The sequence below is a fragment of the Pinus tabuliformis genome, chromosome 1_1 (assembly GCF_031772625.1).
Source record: "Pinus tabuliformis cultivar Carrire ecotype Pingquan chromosome 1_1, CPIR1, whole genome shotgun sequence".
Lineage (NCBI taxonomy): Eukaryota > Viridiplantae > Streptophyta > Pinopsida > Pinales > Pinaceae > Pinus > Pinus tabuliformis.
The window spans coordinates 438,556,941-438,567,289 of record NC_142297.1 but is presented as its reverse complement, the minus strand read 5'-3'; positions in this window follow the sequence as shown (position 1 = coordinate 438,567,289).

Below are 10,349 nucleotides of genomic sequence, written 5' to 3'. Positions count from 1 at the left end.
TTTTTGGCAGTGCTTCCGTGACTTGCAGTTTCAAACTCCGAGGAGCCAGATGAAATTCCTCTATCTTTGAGACTGATTCGATTATTGTGTTAAGAAATCTCCTTTTCCCAAGAAGAAGTTTGAAATTAAGCCTCGCTCAACATTCTTCAGTGATGGAGCTGTGCAATCTCAAACAGATGTGGACCTGTGGTCACTGTCATGAGTAACTTTCTGCCATCCCCTCATATAATTTCAACCCCTCAAACAGGGATGTGAATTAACATCTCAATGCAAATGAATTTGTAGGCAAGTATGAAATATTCTAGCATCTATTGTGCATGAATTCATAGAAGAAAATAGACAAAATGGATGAAAACATGAAATAACACACTATAATACTTCAAAGGGGGAATCACCACTACTCCTGTGATATTATGCAAGATCTATGTAACTAAGTGATACACTCTTCACAAAAATATCATCCTTTCTTTGCAGATTTCAGAACCTTTAATCAATGTTGCTACCCCCTATTTATAGGAAGAGGGGGTGCATTATCAATCATGATACACTACAAAATATCCTTGGGCCAAGTCTCAGTTGTCAGATTAGCTTGCTTTCTTGACCAAGGAAGGCTCTATGTCCAAAAAAACATCACAAAAATAGTAATTGCCTCATAAAGGACAGAACATCTCAAGATCACAAAATAGATGAAACATTAATGCAATATCTTCATGCCCATTCCTATAATTTCTTTAGCTTCAGGCTGCATCTAGTTCACGGTATGGTCTCTCGTGGCACTCAGCTAAATCTTGTCATTTATGCCTTTAGTGCCTTCAGCACCGAGCTTGGAAGCATTTCTCAAAGAGCCATTTCTAAGTCCACCCAAACTTGGTTTTGAATGCTCCCTCTTCTTGATTTACTGCTACAGTTGCTTTCGGCGTTGACCCTATCATTTCTGCCATTAATGTCCTGTGGAACATAATCAACACCCTGATTTGGCCTGCAGTTGCATATTACAATGTAACAAAGAATCCTCGGTCATGGGCATTTTACCTCTAAAACAGGCGAAAGGGCACTTTTTCGATTTCCCCCTTAGCCCCCTTTATTATAGCCCCTTGTGTGATTTTCCACATATGACCGAGGGCTGGAACCAGGGGCCTAGCCCTTTGGGCGTTGAGGCTATCGACAGATGTTCAGGGGCCTTTTCCTTGTATAACCTGAATCACCCTCAGTGATGCCCTTTTACCACATTGGCTGAAATCTGGATGCAAAACCTTTATTAGATATGGCCTATAAAATATCGCATCCGGGGTCCTTTTCTTTATCGCAATTAGAGTCCCACATCCCAACGTTGAATCCCCTTTTCCTTAAGTTTCTCTCCTTAACAGCTACGATTGTTGATCTGTAGGGTGACATCATCGTTGCCACGTGTCACCCAAAAAAGGCCCCATAGGACCCCTGAAAATGCTGAAATTGAGTGACACATGTCCCCTGCCACATCAGCATCCAAACTGCCACATTTCCTCTATACTACCACATCAGCCTTCGTACTTCCATGTTAGTGATGATGTTAGTTTCCATGTCAGCTCTAAGGACCAATCATATGCTACCACGTGGGCCCCTGGAGGAGAGAGAAAAAGGCTTGGCCTGACCTTGTTTTCGCAGGCATTTCCTTTGTTAAAGAATTTCATCCCTCCCTAGCAATTTTTCATTAGATCGCAAATCGACAATATCGCTTGATGTTGCGGGGTGAGGGACTACAGGATGCGGGATTACGGGAGTGTGGGATTTCACCACATGGAGGAGAGAGAAGGGGGTGGCCTGACCTTTGTTTTGTCATGCATTTCCTTTATAATTAGTTTTTGGCCCTCCTCGGCAATGTCACACCATAATGCAAGATCAGCCCCACATGGTCTTTTAAGTTTAGAACTCATCAATCTATGGGACATTGGGGTCGTCGAGATACAGGATGTGGGGCCCTACGGGACTGTGGGGTCGCTGAGATACAGGATGTGGGAATATGCGAGACTACAGGAACCTATGGTACTGTGAGAACCTACGGGACTATGGGAACCTGCTGGACTGCGGGAACTCAGGGGTCGTCGGGATGCGGGGAGCTTTTCAAAGGAAATCTTCAACAGGCTCTAACTTTTGATCCAAGAGTCCTTTTTTGGACTTCTATATACCATTGGAAAGCTCATTTCAGGCACTATGCAATGGAGAGGGCCTAGTCAAGCTCTGATACCTTATGTGGCTCAGGAAATGGCTTCCACTTCAGTGTTCTTATGCATCCTAGACAACTGATCATTTGCAAAGCAGTGAGTGAGCAGTGAGTGACAACACCAACCCTGAAATGTTTTGTGTTTCTAGGTTCCCAAAGGCTCCAATGAAGCCAATGAATAGCCCAATCAAAATGGCCAACTCCCATTTGAGGACTATTTACTGAAATATTTCTACCTTTGTTCTAGATCTCTGTTCCTACGTGAACAAATAGTTTTCGATAATTATGCGTGTTTATTCACAAGGTAAAACTTTGAGCACCAAGACTTTAGGCATGCCTCACAGTCTAGTTCTTTACCAATAGTGTGAGTCATCTATTTTGGATCCGACGGAGAGAGGGAAACAGGAAAATTTGGAGCATCATTGCCAACACCTTCTAAGAGCTAGAGGTAGAGTTTGTTGAGCATTTTTAGAAAGTCAAGTGTATTGTGCAAATAGTGGCCCTCTGCTTCCACCCTAGGCTTTCATCTCAGCTACCTCATGTGTTTTGCATTCAATCCCTTAGCCCATATCCTCCCACCACTCTGAAGAGGGAGAGGATGGACAAAAATAAGGATTGAGAATCTCCCTAGCAATTGTGACCTTCAATAATGAAGCTTTGGAAAGTGGCTATGAAAGGGGGTTACTTCTAGTTTATATTTGACCTTCACCAGTGACCAATTTTCACCATTCCAAGGACTCCCAATAACTTTCATAGGCTTCGATTATGGGTAACAAATCCCGAGGCTTGTCTCCTAGTTTTTGAAGACTCTCACAACTACTCTAGCGACCATGAACCTGAGTGCCAAAAAAACAAGATACGGGAGAATTAACAACCTAGTAATGACAATATAGGTCGAAAAAATAGAGTTCTATATGAAGGTGGGTAGAAATATGGAACATACACAATATAGTGGCAGTTCCAAAGAAGAGAAGAGGTGTGGAAGTACCGCAATGGAGCATTCTGACACATCTTGCCACAACTAGATTTCACTGTTGTATTTCTCTCCCATTGTGGATGCAACGCCGCAATGGGTGTTCCCATGATTGCCTAGCCGCTCCTCATAGAGCGGCACAACCCTTCAACTCAGATCCAAATCTACCAAATTCTTAAATTAGGTTCTTTCAACCAAATTCAAACTTCTAAACAACTAAAAAAAACCTCTTCATTTCCCATGACGACAGAAGTCGTAAAGTGGTAATTTCAAAAGTGGAAAGGATGCGCAGGCTCGAGGAATTCCCCATGCCCTAGTCATTGTCTTTCCTATGTGTATTCTTTATCTAGGTATGCTTTCTGCATCTTCCCCTACATCTGCTGAGTATGCTTGCCATTTCCTTTTCTCGTGTGTATTCTCTATTTGGGTATGCTTGCTGCGTCTACCACTGTATCTGCTAGGTATGCTTGCCATTTCCTTTTCCTGTGTGTATTATTTATCTGGGTATGCTTGTCATGTCTTCTCTATCTGGGTATTCTTGTTGCGTCTACCCTTGTCTCTGTTGGGTATGCTTGTCACCTTTTCCCCTGCCTCTGCTCGTAAAAACTTAGTGGCTACCTTTACTGTTACCTGTGCAATTGTAGACTATGATTATCTATCTGGGAAATGATCTCAATGGAGGGGATGCTCTAATGTTGCCTATCGATCTGGGCATCTCTATATGGAAGGAAGGATGTTATATTGTTGGGTATCACTCACAATTTGGAGCTCTCCATCACCAAGGGCTTCCCCAAATGAAGGAAATAGAGCTTGCCCACATATTCTCTTTCTAACATGGGATTTTAAACATGCTATAAAGTCCCGCCATAAATATTTTTTCTTTTTTGTTAATTAAGACAATTAAAATAGTCAAGGTTCTTTTGTTTTAATTAATACTATTAAAATAGTCGGGATAATTTTAGTACGATAATTTTGTTTTAAAATAATGTTTTAGTGTAGTAGTGTACTCTAATAAGAAACTATGAATATGAACCAAACTAATAAGTTAGAAAATTATGTAGAAACAAAATTATTCCAACCTATTGATATTATATTTTGTCATATTCTAATGGATGGTCTAGCTACAAAAATGGAATTTCATAGCTTCAACAATTTTTATGATATAATTTATTAAATTTGACTTAGTCTCACACTTGACCAGCTACACCAAACCAAGCTCAATCATGTTTCTGAGACCCTATGAAACCCTATGGTGACTAGGTCAAGACTTGAGCAAGCCCCTAATGGAACACCATCTCTATGGAATTTGTGAAATCAAAGCTTATCTAAGATAAATTCCAAGCCTATTTTGTGATGAATTTCGAGCCCATTCTAAGGGTGAAGTTCAAGCCTTGTCTGTGATAATATCTAATCCCATTCAGAGTTGAAATCAGAGTCTATTATGTGGTGAAGACCGAGCTTTTTGGGACAGTAAAGAAGGCCTAAATTTGACCCTAGTACAAATCTAAGTCAAGACTTTGATTGAGTTCATTTTGGATAGTTGAAAGATAATTTGTGGACAAAGTTTAGAGGGTTGAATTGGTACTTGTTGGACACTTGTCTATCTCATGTTAGGAGAGAGAAGAAAGTTATGTGTGTCTTGCATGTTATAGATTTTCATGCAACATCCTATTAAATGTTTCAACATGTTTTGACACCCATAAAATGTAGATTTCTTATCATTCTCTTAGGAAGGATATGATGTCTTACATCCTTATAAATTTAAAGCTTTTCATTGAAATGTGGCCAGGGAAATGGAACAACCTTCTACTTTGTAGAAGTTCTTTTGTTCCATCTTCTACTTTGTAGAAGTCCTTTTTCCCAAGCTAGTTGGACTTATTAGCATTGTATAAGTTCCAAACTTTAGTGATACCATATTTGACTAGTATTCTCTACAAATTATTGATGCCGGGATTATCACTTATTGATCCTTAGACCTCTTCACCTAGTATTCTAGAAATGTACTCATTTATCGACCTCACCATTATTAAAAGTGAAATTTAACATCACTATTTTTCATATTTTTCATGCATATTTCACTAGATTCCAAGAGAGGTGTCTCTAAAACGATTAAAAGGACCACACAAAGATTTATTCATGTTCAAAACACCCAATTATGTTCATAACATTAGTTTTCAAATGAACATTGATTCCATCTTGCTTCACATGGGTTCATATGACAACTCAACTGATGGAAAAGGCCCATTCTAGTTAAGGGAATTGTAATAGAATTTGTTGCTTTATGTCACTTTCCTTTATACCAAATTCTACTTCCAAGGTCTTCCATGATTCCTAGGAAGATGTAGTTGTTGCTACCTTGCACAAGCACTTATCATCCAATGCATGTTTTATAAGATCCAATAATAAGGCATGACATGCCTCATCATATGGGTTATTAGAACGATGCTCAAATAGTTCTTTACATTGAAGAAAAGATTTCATTTTGACAGATCCCAAAAAATAAATTTTTTACCAGTAAATTTTGGAAGTTTTATCAGCTCTATCCTAATCCATTCATCCTCGAATTGTTCTATTTCATCTACTGGTCTTTTATATTCCCTGACTGTGGCGAGAAAATATATGAGATCTTTGAAATACTTTGGCTTTTCCTTTTGATTTATTTTCTTGGTTTGCTTCAGTCTTGCTTTATGACCCATGATTGTCGTCTTTCTTTTGTCTTTTGTCTTCTTTCCTTATTGTGTCAATCATCTAAAAATGAACATCGCATACACTTGATTATCTTTAAAACTAAACATTTTAACCTTCACTTTAACGGTGGCTCCCAACAACTACTAGAAACTTTGCTAAGCTCTTATACACAGGTTCTTATGGAGGCTCATGGCTATAGTTTCACATCCCCAATTAAAATTTTGACATGGAAAATCCAAATTTTGAAATTTTGGCAATCAGAGGCACACTGCAGGGACAATGTGTATCCATCTTGGTGGACAGTGGGGCAACCCAAAATTTTATTGATGCACAGTTGGTTGACCGTAGAGGCATTCAGAGATTGAGAAAGCTATACAAGAGTTGTTGAGGTTGGGGCATATCAGGCCTAGCTCAAGTCCTTATGCTTCTTCTGTAGTGTTGGTTAAGAAGAAGGATGGGACCCTTCACATGTGCATAGGCTACAAGGCCCTCAACAAGAAGACATTTAAGAACAAGTACCCCGTTATGTGCATTGATGAGTTGATGGAAGAGCTTAGAGGAGCCCAGTACTTCTCTAAGATAGAACTGAGCTTAGGTACCACTAGATGTGGGTGAGGGAGAAGGACATCCCTAAGACTGCTTTTCGCTGCCATTATGAGATCGGCAGACATGTGAGGTCTTGGATGGTACTCATGGCGGTGAAAAGTACCAGGTTATGGATGATGTCAACTATTACAAAGATAGGATTTATTTGGTGTCAGGATCACAATTGAGGGAGAAGATCCTCCACACATATCATGAATCACCTTTGGCAGGGCATCAAGGATTCTACAAGACTTACAGGGCCATTAGGTAGCGTTTCACTTGGTGGGGTCTTAAGGAGGATGTTTTGAGGCATGTCAAGGAGTGTGATGCATGCCAAATGAACAAGGGAGAGTAGACACATCTTGCTGGGTTACTACAACCTCTTCCTATTCCTAATAGGAAGTGGGAGAGTATATTAATGGAATTTATTACAATATTTCCAACAATAGAGGGGAGAGATTGTATATGTGTTGTTGTTGATAGGCTGACAAAGTTTGCACACTTTTTTGTCATTCTAGCTCGAAATTTAGCATCATAGGTGGTCGAGTTATTTTTCTGGGAAGTGTTTAGGTTGCATGGGATGCCTAAGATGATTGTTAGTGATAGGGATGTTAGATTTATTGGAGGATTTTGGTAGGAGTTATTTCACCTTGTGGGTACAAAGTTGAATCCCAACACTAGCTACCACTGTCAGACAGATGGGCAGATGAAGATAGTAAATAAGTGGTTGGAGGGATATCTACGCAACAATGTGACTAGACAACAGAGAGCATGGGTGAAGTTGTTGCACCTTGGGGAATATTTCTACGACACCGCATATCATATCTCCATAGGTATGACAACCTTTCATGCTTTATATGGTTATGATGCACTGACTTTTGTTGATATAGTTTTTAGAGATAGCAAAGCTCTAGGGGCTAAAGATTGGATACATCAGAGCCGAGATATCCCTGAGCACTCAAGGATATTTTGAAGATGGCACAAAACCAACAGAAGTTATATGAAAATAGGGGCAGAGCAGATGGACATTTTGACGTGGAAGATTTTCTTTTCCTGAGATTGCAGCCATATAAGCAATCCACAGTAAAGCATAAGGGAGTTAAAAATCTTCAACCTCATTTTTATGGGTAATTTAGGGTGATCTGATGAGCAAGAGAGGTAGCTTATGAGTTGGAGCTTCCACCAGGAAGCAGGGTGCATAATGTATTCCATTTCACTTGCCTTAAAAAGCCCTTGGGACAATGATTAGTGACTGCCACTGAGTTACCACCATTAGATGATGAGGGGAATTTGATTTTGACACCAGAGGCCATATTACAGGAGAGGGAAAGGAAGTTGAGGAGTTGGACTATTATAGAATTCCTTGTCAAGTGGAAGTATTTGCCTGAATAAGATGCCATTTAGGAAGGAGAACAAATTTTATAGAATCTAACACTACAGTTGCTTGAGGACAAGCAACATTTGGGAGAGGAGGACTGCCATATCCCCAATATATATATATATATATATATAGATATAGATATAGATATATAGATATATATATATAATTTGGAGAAATAAGTTGTGGAGATATTTAATAAATTATGGATAAAAGGTAATGGTTGGGACTTATTAAAAGAAAAAGAAAATAAAGTTAAGTTGTGGAGTTACCAAGCATGGAAATCGAACCATGGGAAGGATCAAACCATGGTATGAGGAAGTGAAAGAAAAAATAAAAGGAAGGTTGGAGAATCATTATGATTATTCTATTTTGGCATTTCATTTCATAATTGGAGAGTTTTCTTGAGCTATTTAGTCAAATCAACCAGTGTTGTTTAGCACAAGGAATCACTATTGGAAGTTGGATGGGGGTTGTGTCCCAGAATAACTTGTAATTAATTGTTCTCAATTCACTTAATGCTCACCTACATTACACTCGGTTGCAAGCAATTTTCGGTCATAGTTGCGATATTTGCATTATGTCATACTTTTGTCACTGTTATTTCTAGTCATTCAAATGAAAAATGTTTTTACAACAAAAAACATGAGTACGGCATACTCCTAACTTCCTAATGATATCCTTAACCAAGCTTACTTTCTCTCATGAAATTTTTCTTTGAAACCTATAATTTTGGTACAGATCGTGTTTGCAGTAGATATCTTGTTAGACTTCAAATTATAATATGAATTTCCAAGCATAACCCACTACATTCTTCAAGCCATTAAAGATCATAAAACCTAATTTTCCCAAGGTTGATCCTTTGAAGGCCCTCCAAGGTAGATTCTAAGAGGAACACATCATCAATATGAGGAGAATGGAGACCAAGACATGTTGAAAGACGCGAGGGTTGAATATGCTCCTACAAAAAGGAATCATGCTCATTGATATATATCCTGAACAACTTGGGCGAGAGAGGATGCCCATGCTTCACCTCAATCGCATTCTTGATTGATGGTTCGATATGTTCAGGATATGGTTGATGGGAAAAATCTTGAGGATATGGTTGATGGTTTTATATTGAAATAAAAATCCTTCCTTAACCCTTTAGCCAAAGAAGTGTCTCCTCAAGCATATCCAATAACATCCTATGAAGAGTCATAACATTTAGCTTAGAAAGTATGGCCCACCATGATCATCTAATAAAAAATTTAAATAATACTAGACCCCAATTTAGGGATTGGGCCAATCATATGCTGGGACTATGCTAGTGGGAACCCTAAATAAATGACTTGAAAACCCCTTGATTTGCTACCTTGTTGGCATTCATCTCCCAAATTTCTTGTTGGATACACAAGTCCTATAAAACATGACAAGGAAAATGAGAGGGAGTTGAAAAGGACTTTAGGTTGTCCTAGAACATCATAAAGTGCATCCACATGGATGAACATGGAAGGGGAATTAAGGTCATAAAGTAGACTAGAGTATCAGAGAAATAGGGTGCATCAAAATATTTTTGGAGTATCCCAAAGGGAAATATACAATTCTTGTCTCCTCTAAAATACAATATGTTTTCCTTTGAGATAACTTTAGGTCAATTAATTATGCCAAAGCATCTATAATGTTTTGTTGTTTTAAATGTTTGGATGACCAGTGAACAATTTATAAACAGGTGCTTTTAAACTTAGATAGATTTCCAAGTTAAAAAAAAGGTTGTTCTTTAACTGCATATAGTTAATTAAGCTCAAATGGGATGGAAAGGTAGAGCATAGAGACGTATAAATGATTTTAGTATCCAGACTGAATACTTAACCAATTACAAGAAGAAATTAAGAAAACTGTATTTTCTTAATTAACAAAATATAACTAAACTGCTACAGAGATATAGTGTAATTTATATTTAAATTAGGAACTTACAATAACAAATAGTTCTGTAAATTATTCTCTTATTTAAAATCACAACTTCACAGAGGATCCAAAATGAGACAGAAACTCAGTTAAATTTTAAATTGGATAGTTGTAAGAGACATAAATTCCAAAAATGCTCCAGCTTAATACAAATCTGCTTGATAGCTCGTTCAACAGTTCAACCCATAATAACTCAAAGGGGGAGTTATTTATACCAAATTTTGCAAAATATCTACAATCTGTTTGGAATGGAATACCAAAATAGTACAAAATTACAAAAATAGAACAATATAATAGGAATCGAGAAACTGATGAAGAGGTGGCTCTATCGTTTGGGAATCTGTTGATGATCTGGCCTGAAAACACTAATGAGCTGTCTTGAAAACACTGATGAGCTATCCTGTTGTTAAAATGAGAAATTACTCAATTGTTTCACACAATTGATCCCATCTTTGTTCACTTGGGATTTATACATTCACCATTTTCCTAAATGTTTCATCCACCTCTGTGTATCTCTCGAAATTAGGCTTGGTGAGAAACAAATGTTTAATTTCACAGAAGATGGTTAAATCAAACAC